Below are 13,050 nucleotides of genomic sequence, written 5' to 3' on the forward strand. Positions count from 1 at the left end.
CTGACTCCAAAGCCCGGGCTCTTTCCACTGAGCCACGCTGAGCCCCGCATGGGAGAACCTGATAACCTTGTATCTACCCCAATGCTTAGAACAGTACTTGGCACATAGTAAGTGCATCACAAACACTATTATTATTATTATTATTATTATGTTTGAAAGCAGTTGAAAAGAGGCCATTGGAGAGTGAGCGGTTGAAGATGGCTGTTAGGGAGGGCAGAAGGGAGTGGTGGCGAGAGTTTTGATAAGGTACAAAGGAATTATAATAATAATAATAATGGCATTTATTAAGTGCTTACTATGTGCGAAGCACTGTTCTAAGCTCTGGGGAGGTTACCGTTCATTCATTCATTCAGTTGTATTTATTGAGTGCTTACTGTGTGCAGAGCACTGTACTAAGCACTTGGAAATTACAAGTCGGCAATATATAGAGACAGTCCCTACCCAACAACTGGCTCACAGTCTACCAGGTGATCAGGTTGTCCCACGGGGGGCTCACAGCCTTCATCCCCATTTTACAGATGAGGTAACTGAGGCACAGAGAAGTTAAGTGACTTGCCCAAAGTCACACAGCTGACAATTGGCAGAGCTGGGATTTGAACCCCTGACTTCTGACTCCAAAGCCCGGCCCATTCCACTGAGCCACGCTGCTTCTCTGAGAATGGGAATGGGAATGGGATCGGATGCACAGGTGGAGGGGGAGAATTTTGAGAGGAGTCAGAAGGACCCGGGTACTAATCCCGGCTCCTCCACTTGTCTGTTGTGTGACCTTGGGCCAGTCACTTCACTTCCCTGGACCTCAGTTCCCTCATCTGTAAAATGGGGATTAGGACTGTGAGCCCCAGGTGGGACAGGGCCTGTGTCCAACCTGATTAGCTTGTGTCTACATCAGCACTTAGTACAGAACCTAGAACATAGCAAGTGCTTAATGAAAACTATTAAAAAAAACCTGGCCCATAGTCTGCCCATAGCACAGAAGCTGATGAAATACTTTAATGAATTTCTGGAGGGAGAGTTGAAGTCTGATGTTTTTACAAACTCTGAAAAGATAAAGGAAGCCGCCGACATTATTCAAAAGTTTCACCTGATTGCACAGGAGTTACGTTTCGATAGATTTTCAGATGTGAAATCCAAAATAGCAAGTAAATACCATGATTTAGAATGCCAGCTGATTCAGGAGTTTACCAGTGCTCAAAGGAGGTCTGAAATCTCCCGAATGAGAGAAGTAGCAGCAGTTTTGCTCCACTTCAAAGGTTATTCCCACTGTGTTGATGTCTATATAAAGCAGTGTCAGGAGGGTGCCTACCTGAGTAATGATATATTTGAAGATGCAGCAGTACTTTGTCAGCATGTGAACAAGCAAGTGGGTGAGATCTTTAGTAGTCCAGAAGCTGTACTGGCCAAACTTATGCAAAATGTGTTTGAAATCAAACTTCAGACTTTTGTGTAGGACCAGTTGGAAGGCTGTAGGACGTCTGATGCAGAGCAGTACCTCAAAAATCTCTATGATCTGTACATGAGAACGACCAACCTTTCCTGCAAGTTGATGGAGTTTAATTTAGGAACAGATAAGCAGACTTTCTTATCGAAGCTTATCAAATCCATTTTCCTGTCCTACCTGGATAATTATGTCGAGGTGGAAACCGGTTATTTGAAAAGCCGAAGCGCGATGATCCTGCAGCACTGTTACGATTCCAAAAACCATCAGAAGAGATCTATCGGTGCAGGCGGTATTCAAGATCTAAAGGAGAGAATTAGACAGCGTACAAATTTACCCCTGGGACCAAGCATCGACACCCACGGTGAAACCTTTTTGTCCCAAGAAGTGGTGGTTAATCTCCTAAAAGAAACGAAGCAAGCCTTTGAAAGGTGTCACAGGATTTTTCAAATAAGAAAACTGGAAGGGACTTCCAAATCATCCCCTGAGTGATTTCCTCCTTCCTTCAATGATAAGTAGCGGTATTGCTCATCTCCACAGACACATGGAGCAAGAGCTCTATTACTCTATTTATTTATTTTATTTGTACATATTCTATTTATTTTATGTTGTAAATATGTTTTGTTTTGTTCTCTGTCTCCCCCTTCTAGACTGTGAGCCCACTGTTGGGTAGGGACCGTCTCTATATGTTGCCAACTTGTACTTCCCAAGCACTTAGTACAGTGCTCTGCACACAGTAAGTGCTCAATAAATACAATTGAATGAATGAATGAATGAATGGATTATTTCTTTTCTCTTAATCTCATCACTCCAAATTGCCCTACTCCATGTTCCACAGAATTTCTCCAGAGTCCTTAACTTTTTAGCCATCTTGTCTTTTTAATAAAATTTGAATACCCAATTTTAGACAATTTTATCATGGGGAAAGTCTGGTTTACCTGGAACCCTAAACTTACACAAAGAAAATGAGTCGGAGCCATTAAATGGCTATTTCAAGAACCTCCAAGTACCATCCCACTCTTTGTCAGTTATTTCCATAGAGATTGGGTAAATATTTGGAATGGTTTTCAGAGTCAAACTTTTTATATAAATTTTGAGTCTTTTCAGGATATTTAAACCCGGACATCAAAAAGAACGCAATTACATCTTAGATTTTATTCCACTTTGCAGATACTTAGATCTTGGTTTACACATTTGGAAGACTTATTCTTGTTTCAGAGTGCTCTGTTTGAATTGCATGTGACAATTCTTCCCAACTTCAGATTTTAAAATTGATGGTTTGTTTCTATTGAGTCGGTAGTCTCTGGGCATTTGGATGGCCTATATTTGCAAAACTGTACTTTTTATGGAAAGCTGATAGTATCGCTGCTGAACTATGCAGGATTCGTCCTTTGGAATATCATCAAGCGTGACATTGGATTAAAATCAATCAATCGTATTTATTGAGCGCTTACTATGTGCAGAGCACTGTACTAAGCACTTGGGAAGTACAAATTGGCATCACATAGAGACAGTCCCTACCCAACAGTGGGCTCACAGTCTAAAAGGGGGAAAATGCCAGGGATGGGGAACATGGTCTGGAAGATTTGAAGGGGAGAGTGTTTCAGGAAGAAGGAAAAGTGTAAACTGGGAGGCTCTCCGTGCCTTAGATGGGCAGAAACCCCTGTCTCTAGCTTATCGTAATTCATTCATTCATTTATTCAATCGTGTTTACTGAGCACTTACTGTGTGCAGAGCACTGTACTAAGCGCTTGGGAAGTACAAGTTGGCAACATATAGAGACGGTCGTTACCCAACAGCGGGCTCACAGTCTAGAAGGGGGAGACAGACCACGAAACAAAACATATTAACAAAATAAAATAAATAGAATAAATATGTACAAATAAAATAAATAAATAAATAGAGTAATAAATATGTACAAACATATATACATATATACAGGTCCTGTGGGGAGGGGAAGGAGGTAAGGTGGGGGGATGGGGAAGGGGAAGGGGGGAGAGGAAGGAGGGGGCTCAGTCTGGGAAGGCGTCCTGGAAGAGGTGAGCTCTCAGTAAGGACTTAAAGGAAGGAAGAGAGCTAGCTTGGCGGATGTGAGGAGGGAGAGCATTCCAGGCCAGGGGGATGACGTGGGTCGGGGGTCGACGGCGGGATAGGTGAGAACGAGGCACGGTGAGGAGATTAGTGGCAGAGGAGCGGAGGGTGCGGGCTGGGCTGGAGAAGGAGAGAAGGGAGGTGAGGTAGGAGGGGGCGAGGTGATGGACAGCCTTGAAGCCAAGGGTGAGGAGTTTTTGCCTGATGCGTAGGTTGATTGGTAGTCACTGGAGATTTTTGAGGAGGGGAGTAGCATGCCCAGAGCGTTTCTGGACAAAGACGATCCGGGCAGTGGTGTGAAGTGTGGATTAAAGCGGGAGAGACAGGAGGATGGGAGATCGGAGAGGAGGCTGATGCAATATGATTGATTCATTCAATCATACAATCATATTTACCGAGCACTTACCGTTTGCAGAGTGTTGTACTAAGCGCTTGGGAGAGTACAATTCAACAATAAACAGACACATTCCCTGACCACAACGAGCTTACAGTCTGGGGGGCAGCTAGAGGACGATCATTTTGGGTATGTTTATGTGTATGTATAACCAGACACCCATTACACCTATGCTAAGTCCTCCTTTCCTCTTCTCCCGCTCCCTTCTGTATCACCCTGACTTGCTCCCTTTATTCATCCACCTCCCAGCCCCACAGCACTTATGTCCATATCTGTCATTTATTTATTTCTATTAATGTCCATCTCCCCCTCTAGACTGTAAGCTCATTGTGGGCAGGGAATATGTCTGCTTTTTGTTGTATCGTGCTCTCCCAAGCACATCATACAGTGCTGAATACACAGTAAACGCTCAATAAATACGATCGACTAAGTCCTCTTGTCCTCTTTTCCCACTCCCATCTGCATCGCCCCTCCAGCCCCACACCACTTATGTCTATACCTGTAATTCACTGATTCATATGAATGTCTGTCTTCCCACCTAGACTGTAAACTCATTGTGAGCAGGGAATATCTCTGTAATATTGTCATACTGTACTCTCCCAAGCGCTTAGCATTCATTCATTTATTCCATCACATTTATTGAACGCTTACTGTGTACAGAGCACTGTACTAAGCGCTTGGGAAGTACAAGTTGGCAACATATAGAGACGGTCCCTACCCAACAGTGGGCTCACAGTCTAGAGGGGGGAGACAAACAACAAAACAAAACAAGTGGACAGGTGTCTATACCATCAGAATAAATAGAATTATAGCTACACAGACATCTTTAATACATCATCATTAGTACAGTGCTCTGCACACAGTAAGCACTCAATAAATATGATTGATGATGATTAATAAAATAAATAGACTAGTATAAAGTAAATAGAATAATAAATATGTACAAGAATAAATATGTACAAGAGTAAATATGTACAAGAGTAAATATGTACAAGGATGTGGTGGCCCCTAGAGCCATGATGTGCTGGCGGGCTCTCCTCCTTTCTCATCCAGCTCTGCTCTCTGACAAGGCCTGAGAATTATCAGTCAGGGCTAAAAAAGATCCAAAATGGCAGCTCTCTGGTTGTTTTCTCTTGGAAGTCTCTCCCCTCCCACTCCTTTTCGCCTCAAAAATTCCCACCCCGCTTTGAGGTCTCTCTCCGAAATGAAAAGTTGGCTCATATCTATGCATATATGTATGTGTGTGGGGGGGTGTTGGGGGAGGGAGACAGAGAGGGGCATCTCCATTTTTGTCTCATCTGCTGTATGACTTTGGGCAAAATCACTTTGCTTCTCTGTGCCTCAGTTTCCCTCATCTGTAAAATAGGGATTGAGACTGTAAGCCCCAAGTGGGACAAGTACCATATCCAATCCTATTTGCTTGTTTCCACCCCAGCGCTTAGTACAGTGACTGGCACATAGTAAGTGTTTAACAAATACCACAATTATTATTATTATTATTTCTTAACCTGTGATAATTTGCCTGAAAAACAGTCTTGGGAAGTACTGCGTGGCTATCATATATTCACCTGTCAGTATATACACCATAGGTGATCAATCAATCGTATTTATTAAGTGCTTACTGTATGCAGAGCACTGCACTAAGCGCTTGGGAAGTACAAGTTGGCAACATATAGAGACAGTCCCTACCCAACAGTGGGCTCACAGTCTAAAAGATGATATACTATATAATCGATCAGTAGGATTTACTGTGACCCTGCTGGGCACTGATTTGGTCCAACATATAATAATAGTGATTATGGTATTTGTTAAGTGTTTCTTGTGTGCCACCGTATTAAGCACTCGGGGAGATATCAGATAATTGGTTTGAACACAGGCCCTGTATCACATGGGGCTCACAGTCTGAATCCCCATTTTACAGATGAGAAATTGAGGTACAGATAAGTTAAGTGACTTGCCCGAGGACACCCAGCAGACAAGTGGCGGAGTCAGGATTGGGCCCCAGGTCATCTGACTCCCAGGCCTGAATTTCAGCATTAATCTATCAAGCAATGGTATTTATTGAACATTTATATTAAGCACTTGGGAGAGTACAATACAACAGAGTTGGTAGACATATTCCCTGCCTTCAAGGAACTTATAGTCTAGAGAGGAGCTTACAGTCTGGAGCAAGTCTTCTTCAAGTCTGGGAAGCAACATGATCTAGGAGATAGAGCCTGGGCCTGGGAATTGTGAAGACTAGGATTCTAACCTGCATTCTGCCACATGACTGCTGAATGATCTTGGGCAAGTCACTTGACTTCTCTGTGCCTCAATTTCCTCAAATGTAAAATGGACTTTAAATCCTACTCCTTCCTAATTAGACTGTGAGCCCCATATGGGACAGGCATTGCATTCAACCTGATTCTCCTCTAGCAACCCAGTGCTTGGTACAATGCTTGGCACAAAATAAGCACTTAACAAGTACCCATAAAAAGCTCTGACGTTTGACTTCATATATCATCAATCGTATTTATTGAGCGCTTACTGTGTGCAGAGCACTGTACTAAGCGCTTGGGAAGTACAAATTGGCAACATATAGAGACAGTCCCTGCCCAACAGTGGACTCACAGTCTAAAAATATATGTACATACATAGAGGGAGGAAGAGAGAGAGAAAGAAATATATATAGAGACAGAAGATAAACTGCATGGCCCAGAGGATAGAGACTGGGAATCAGAAGGTCCTAGTTTCTAATCCCGGCTCCATCGCTTGTCTTCTGTGTGACTTTGGACAAGTCATTTCACTTCTCTGGGCCTCGGTTCTCTAAATCTGTAAAATTGTGATTAAGACTGTGAGCCCCATGTGGGACAGGGACTGTGTCCAACCCGATTTGCTTGCGCTCACTCCAGCACTTAGTATAGTGCTTTGCACATAGTAAGTGCTTAACAAATACCATTATCATTATTATTAGATGGAAAAATAATAATGATAATGGTGGTATTTGTTAAGCTCTTACTATATGCAAAGCACTGTTCTAAGTGCTGGGGGGATACAAGGTGATCAGGTTGTCCCACATGGGGCTCACAGTTTTAATCCCCATTTTTCTGATGAGGTAACCGAGGCCCAGTGAAGTTAAGTGACTTGCCCAAAGTCACACACCTAACAACCAGCAGAGCTGGGATTAGAACCCATGACCTCTGATTCCCAAGCCCGGGCTCTTTCCTCTGAGCCACGCTGCTTCTCAATCAATCAATCAATCAATCAATCATATTTATTGAGCACTTACTGTGTGCAGAGCACTGTACTACACGCTTGGGAAGTACAAGTTGGCAACATATAGAGACAGTCCCTACCCAACAGTGGGCTCACAGTCTCGAAGATATAATCTAGATATTCTCTAGATATACACTGGCATATATGTCTATGTGCAACTATATTTGAAGATACATTCAACAAGCGCTTAGTACAGTGCTTTGCACACAGTAAGAGCTCAATAAATGTGATTGAAAGAATGAACAAGCCTAAGGAGGTAGGTATGTATAAAACAGATTCCATAAGCAGCTCACAGCTCTAGTTTACTACAGGGTGTGCTACTTGCTGAGTCTGTTTTTCAACAAATGATCTTGGGCTGGGAAATGCATTTGGAAAGGCCTCGTAGGGCAGGTGGCCAATGTCTTGAATCCACCCAGCTGGATTTGAGGGATTCAGCTCTGAACCAATTCCTTGCGGAGATTGGGAGGGGTAGGGTCAGAAAAATGAACGGAAGGGTCATTCATTCATTCATTCATTCAATCGCATCTGTTGAGCGCTTACTGTGCACACGACTATGTCTCCAAGATGAGGCCCAGCCCTCCCAAACCTCGGTTCAGTCAGGAGCTTCTTGGAAGTTCACTGAACCTCTAAAATTTAAGTAGGAGGCAGTATGGCCTCATAGATAAAGCACGGATCTGGGAATCAGAAGGACCTAGGTTCTAATAAATAATTTTGGTACTTGTTAAGCGCTTCCTATCTGCCAAGCACTGTTCTAAGTGCTGGATCCCAGCTCCACCACTTGTCTGCTGTGTGACCTTGGGTAAGTCACTTCTCTGTGCCTCTGTTACCACATCTGGAAAATGGAGATTAAGACTTTGAGCCCCATATAGGACATGAACTGCGGTCAACCTGATTAACTCTAGATTGTGAACTCATAATGAGCGAGTATTATACGATCATACTTAATAAATATGATTGAATGAATGAATGCAAGGGAACGTGTCTATTTATTGTTATATTGTACTCTCCCAAGCACTTAGTAGGGTACTTTGCATTCAGTAAGTGCTCAATAAATACGACTGAGTGAATTAGCTTTTTTATAGTATTTGTTAAGCACTTACTATGTGCCAAACACTATTCTAAGCGCTGGAGTAGATATAAAATAATCAAGTTGTCCCACGTGGGGCTCACAGTCTTCATCCCACTTTCCAGATGAGGTAACTGAGGCACAGTGAAATGAAGTGGCTTGCCCAAGGTCACTCAGCTGACAAGCGGCGGAGCCGGGATTAGAACCCATGTCCTCTGACTCCCAAGCTTGTGTCTACCCCAGCGCTCAGTACAGTGCCTGGCACATATTAAGCGCATGGCTCAGTGGAAAGAGCATGGGCTTGAGAGTCAGAGGTCATGGGTTCTAATCCCAGCTCTGTCACTTCTCAGCTGTGTGACTTTAGGCAAGTCACTTAACTTCTCTGTGCCTCAGTTTCCTCATCTGAAAAATGGGGATTAAAGACTGTGAGCCCCATGTGGGACAACCTAATTACCTTGTATCTCCCCCAGTGCTTAGAACAGGGCTTAGCACATAGTAAGCACTTAACAAATACCAAAATTATTATTATTATTATTTTAAAAAACGGCCACTGTGATTTGCTAAATCTCATTTTCCTTTGGGGAAGACTACTTCAACGTTTGAAAATCTTTTCAGAGTTTGATCCATTGGGCATATCTTAATGTCTAGGGAAGCATCGTGGCCTAGTGGAAAGAGCATGGATCTGAAACTCAGAAACTCTAATATTGGCTCTACCACACACTGACTGTATAATATTAATGGCTTTTTACTTATTTTGAAATATATATATATACATATATATATATATATATATATACATATATATATCTAAGGCAACCACTTGCCTGCTGTGTGACCTTGAGTAAGTAACTCAACTTCCCTGTGCCTCAGTTTCCTCATCTGACAAGTGGGGATTAGGGCTGTGAGCCCCATGTGGGACACGGACTTTGCCCAACCTGATTATTTTGTATCTACCCCTAAACTTAATATAACTAAGAAGCACTTAAATGCCATTGAAATTCATGCATTCATTCAATCGTATTTATTGAATGCTTACTATGTGCAGAGCACTTAGCTAAGCGCCTGAGAGAGTGCAATACAACAATAAACAGATATATTCCCTGTCCACAACAAGCTTGAAAGAAGGCTCAGTGGAAAGAGTGCAGGCTTTGGAGTCAGAGGTCATGGGTTCAAATCCTGGCTCCACCAATTGTCAGCTGTGTGACTTTGGGCAAGTCACTTAACTTCTCTGGACCTCAGTTACCTCATCTGTAAAATGGGATGAAGACTGTGAGCCCCCCGTGGGACAACCTGATCACCTTGAAACCTCCCCAGTGCTTAGAACAGTGCTTTGCACATAGTAAGCCCTTAATAAATGCTATTATTATTATTATCACCAAGAGTGATATTGTTATTATTGTAATTATTATAATTACCTCTCCTTCTGCATTGCCTATGTACTTACTGTCACCTTTGGGCATTTCGTACATATCTTTAAATTATATATTATAAATTATTTATTCAATTTGTTATTAATGCCGTCGAGTCTTATGTCAATGTCTTATGCCGTTGAGTCGTCTATGACCCGTAGTGATGCCATGGGCACATCTCTCCCAGAATGCCCCGCTCTCGTTCTGCAATCGTTCTGGTAGTGGAGCCGTAGAATTTTCTTGGTAAAAACATGGAAGTGGTTGAAAACTGCCTTCTTCCAAGCAGTAAACTTGTGTCTCCATCCTATCCCATCTGGACTACTGCATCAGCCTTCTCTCTGATCTCCCATCCTCGTGTCTCTCCCCACTTCAATCCATACTTCATGCTGCTGCCCGGATTATCTTTGTCCAGAAACGCTCTGGGCATATTACTCCCCTCCTCAAAAATCTCCAGTGGCTACCAATCAATCTGCACATCAGGCAGAAACTCCTCACCCTAGGTTTCAAGGCTGTCCATCACCTCGCCCCCTCTTACCTCACCTCCCTTCTCTCCTTCTACAGCCCAGCCCACCCCCTCCGCTCCTCTGCCGCTAATCTCCTCACCGTACCTCGTTCTCGCCTGTCCCGCAATCGACCCCCGACCCACGTCATCCCCCGGGCCTGGAATGCCCTCCCTCTGCCCATCCGCCATGCTAGCTCTCTTCCTCCCTTCAAGGCCCTGCTGAGAGCTCACCTCCTCCAGGAGGCCTTCCCAGACTGAGCGCCTGCCTTCCTCTCCCCCTCGTCCCCCTCTCCATCCCCCCCATCTTACCTCCTTCCCTTCCCCACAGCACCTGTATATATGTATATATGTTTGTACATATTTATTACTCCATTTATTTATTTATTTTACTTGTACATATCTATTCTATTTATTTTATTTTGTTAGTATGTTTGGTTTTGTCTCCCCCTTTTAGACTGTGAGCCCACTGTTGGGTAGGAACTGTCTCTATATGTTGCCAATTTGTACTTCCCAAGTGCTTAGTACAGTGCTCTGCACACAGTAAGCGCTCAATAAATACGATTGATGATGACTCTCTCCCATGCTGTTCCTGACCAGCACAGGTGAGTTTTGACTTGTAGCAGATTGTCTTCTACTCACTAGCCACTGCCCAAGGTAGGAATAGAATGGACAGGCCTCTACTTGACTCTTACCTCCCATAGTGAAGACTGGTAGAGGACTGGAAACTCTCTAGGTGCTACCCCGAGAGGGGTCTTTAGGGGCCATCTCTAATGAATCTGACATTGCTCAAATGGAACAGAAATAAGGTTAGGTTTCAACTCACAATTTCCCCTTCAGAGTCTATTCTCTAGCTCTGTTCATTCTCCAGCTTCTTCATCTTTAGGGTTTTCAGGGGAAACATATATGATCTACAGGAAAGACCCATTGTTTTACAAGACTTTAGGTCCATGAATGAGCAGATAGAAAGTTCATGCTTTGCTTGCTAATCCCCTTTCTATTAAACTTCTTAGTACTTTTATATTCAGGGAACCATGGGTACAAAGAGTCAGTAATTGCTGCAAATAATCCAGCTTTATGTTGCAGCTGCAAAATATAAAATTGTCTTTTCTTTTCTGGACGGTTCTAAATAAAAGAAGATCTGTAATACTGCCAGATGGCTCAATGTTGTATTCCTGGAGAGGAAAGGAGTCTGTAAGAGGAAGAAACACTTCCCATAAACCATGAAGATTATGACTAAGGTGAGATATATCATCTGTTGTGGTCTGCTCTGGTGAACGGTTTAAATTGTGACTGAGTAGCAGTAATGGTATTTATTGAGCACCCACTAGGTACAATGCACAGTACTAAGCATGTGGGAAAATGCAACAATTAATCAATCAATAAACCAACCAAAGGGGGAGGATTCAGCCTTCTTCTTGCTAATAATAATAATGATAGTAATGATGGTATTCATTAAGCGCTTACTATGTGCCAAGCACCGTTCTAAACATTGGGGTAGATACAAGGTAATCAGGTTGTCCCACATAAGGCTCACAGTTTTAATCCCCATTTTGCAGATGAGGTAACTGAGGCACAGAGAAGTTAAGTGATTTGCCCAATGTCATACACCTTACAAGTGGCATAAATAAATCATATTCATAAATACAATTGAATGAATGAATGAATAAATGGTGTTTATTGAGCACTTACTGCGTGCAGAGCCTGTTTTAAGCACTTGTCTTATGCCGTCGAGTCGTTTCCAATCCAGAGTGACACCACAGACACATCTCTCCCAGAACGCCCCGCTCTCCATCTGCAATCGTTCCGGTAGTGGATACACGGAGTTTTCTTGGGAAAAATCCAGAAGTGGTTTACCATCGCCGCCTTCTGTGCAGTAAACCCAAGTCTCTGCCTTCAACTCTCTCCCGTGTCGCTGCTGCCCAGCATGGGGGAGTTTTGGCTTGTAGCAGATGGCCGGCCACTCACTAGCCACTGACCAAGCTAGGAATGGAATGGACAGGCCTCTGCTTCACTCTCCCTCCTGTAGTCGAGACTGGTAGAGGGCTGGAAACTCTCCAGGTGCCACCCTGAGAAGGGTCTAAGCACTTAGGAGAGGATAATGTAACAGAGTCGGTAGAAAAATTCCCTGACCACAGCGAGCCTACACATCCCACCTCACCCATTCTCCTCTTCCCCTTCCTTTAGTTAGTCATTCAATTGTAATTATTTAATAATAATAATGATAATAATAATAGTAGTGGTACTTGTTAAGCACTTACTATGTACCAGGCACTGTATTCATTTATTCATTCAACCATATTTATTGAGCACTTACTGTGTGTAGAGCACTGTACTAAATGCTTGCAAAGGTACAATACAGCAATAAAGAGGGACAATCCCTGCCCACAATGAGCTCACAGTCTAGATGGGGGGAGACAGACATCAGTACAAGTAAACAGACATCAGTAGAAATAAATGAAATGACAGATCTACATATAAGTGCTGTGGGGTCGAGAAAAGGGGGGACAGTAAAGGGAGCGAGTCAGGGTGACACAGAAGGGAGTGGGAGATGAGGAAAAGTGGGGCTTAGTCTGGGAAGGCCTCTTGAAGGAGGTATGCCTTCGATTAGTCTTTGAAGGTGCGGAGGGTAATAGTCAATAGTAATTGTAATAGAAATAATCCACTAAATGCTGGGGTGGATAAAAGCAAATTGAATTGGACACAGTCCCTGTTCCATGTGGGGCTCATAGTTTCAATCCCCATTTTAAAGATGAGGTAACTGAGGCCCAGAGAAATGAAGTGACTTGCCCAAGGTCAAACAGCAGACCTGTGGCAGAGCTGGGATTAGGACCCATGACCTTCTGACTCCCAAGCCTGTGCTCTATCCATTATGTCATTTAGTGCTTACTGTGTGGAGAG

At 43.3% G+C, this 13,050-nt stretch overlaps 1 pseudogene; it reads left to right on the forward strand.

Annotated features, from left to right (window-relative positions):
* The first annotated feature begins 925 nt into the window (after positions 1–925).
* LOC119944181 lies at positions 926–1,927 on the forward strand (annotated as a pseudogene).
* Positions 1,928–13,050: the final 11,123 nt, after the last annotated feature.

This window comes from Tachyglossus aculeatus, chromosome 2, assembly GCF_015852505.1.
Source record: "Tachyglossus aculeatus isolate mTacAcu1 chromosome 2, mTacAcu1.pri, whole genome shotgun sequence".
Taxonomy (NCBI): Eukaryota; Metazoa; Chordata; class Mammalia; order Monotremata; family Tachyglossidae; genus Tachyglossus; species Tachyglossus aculeatus.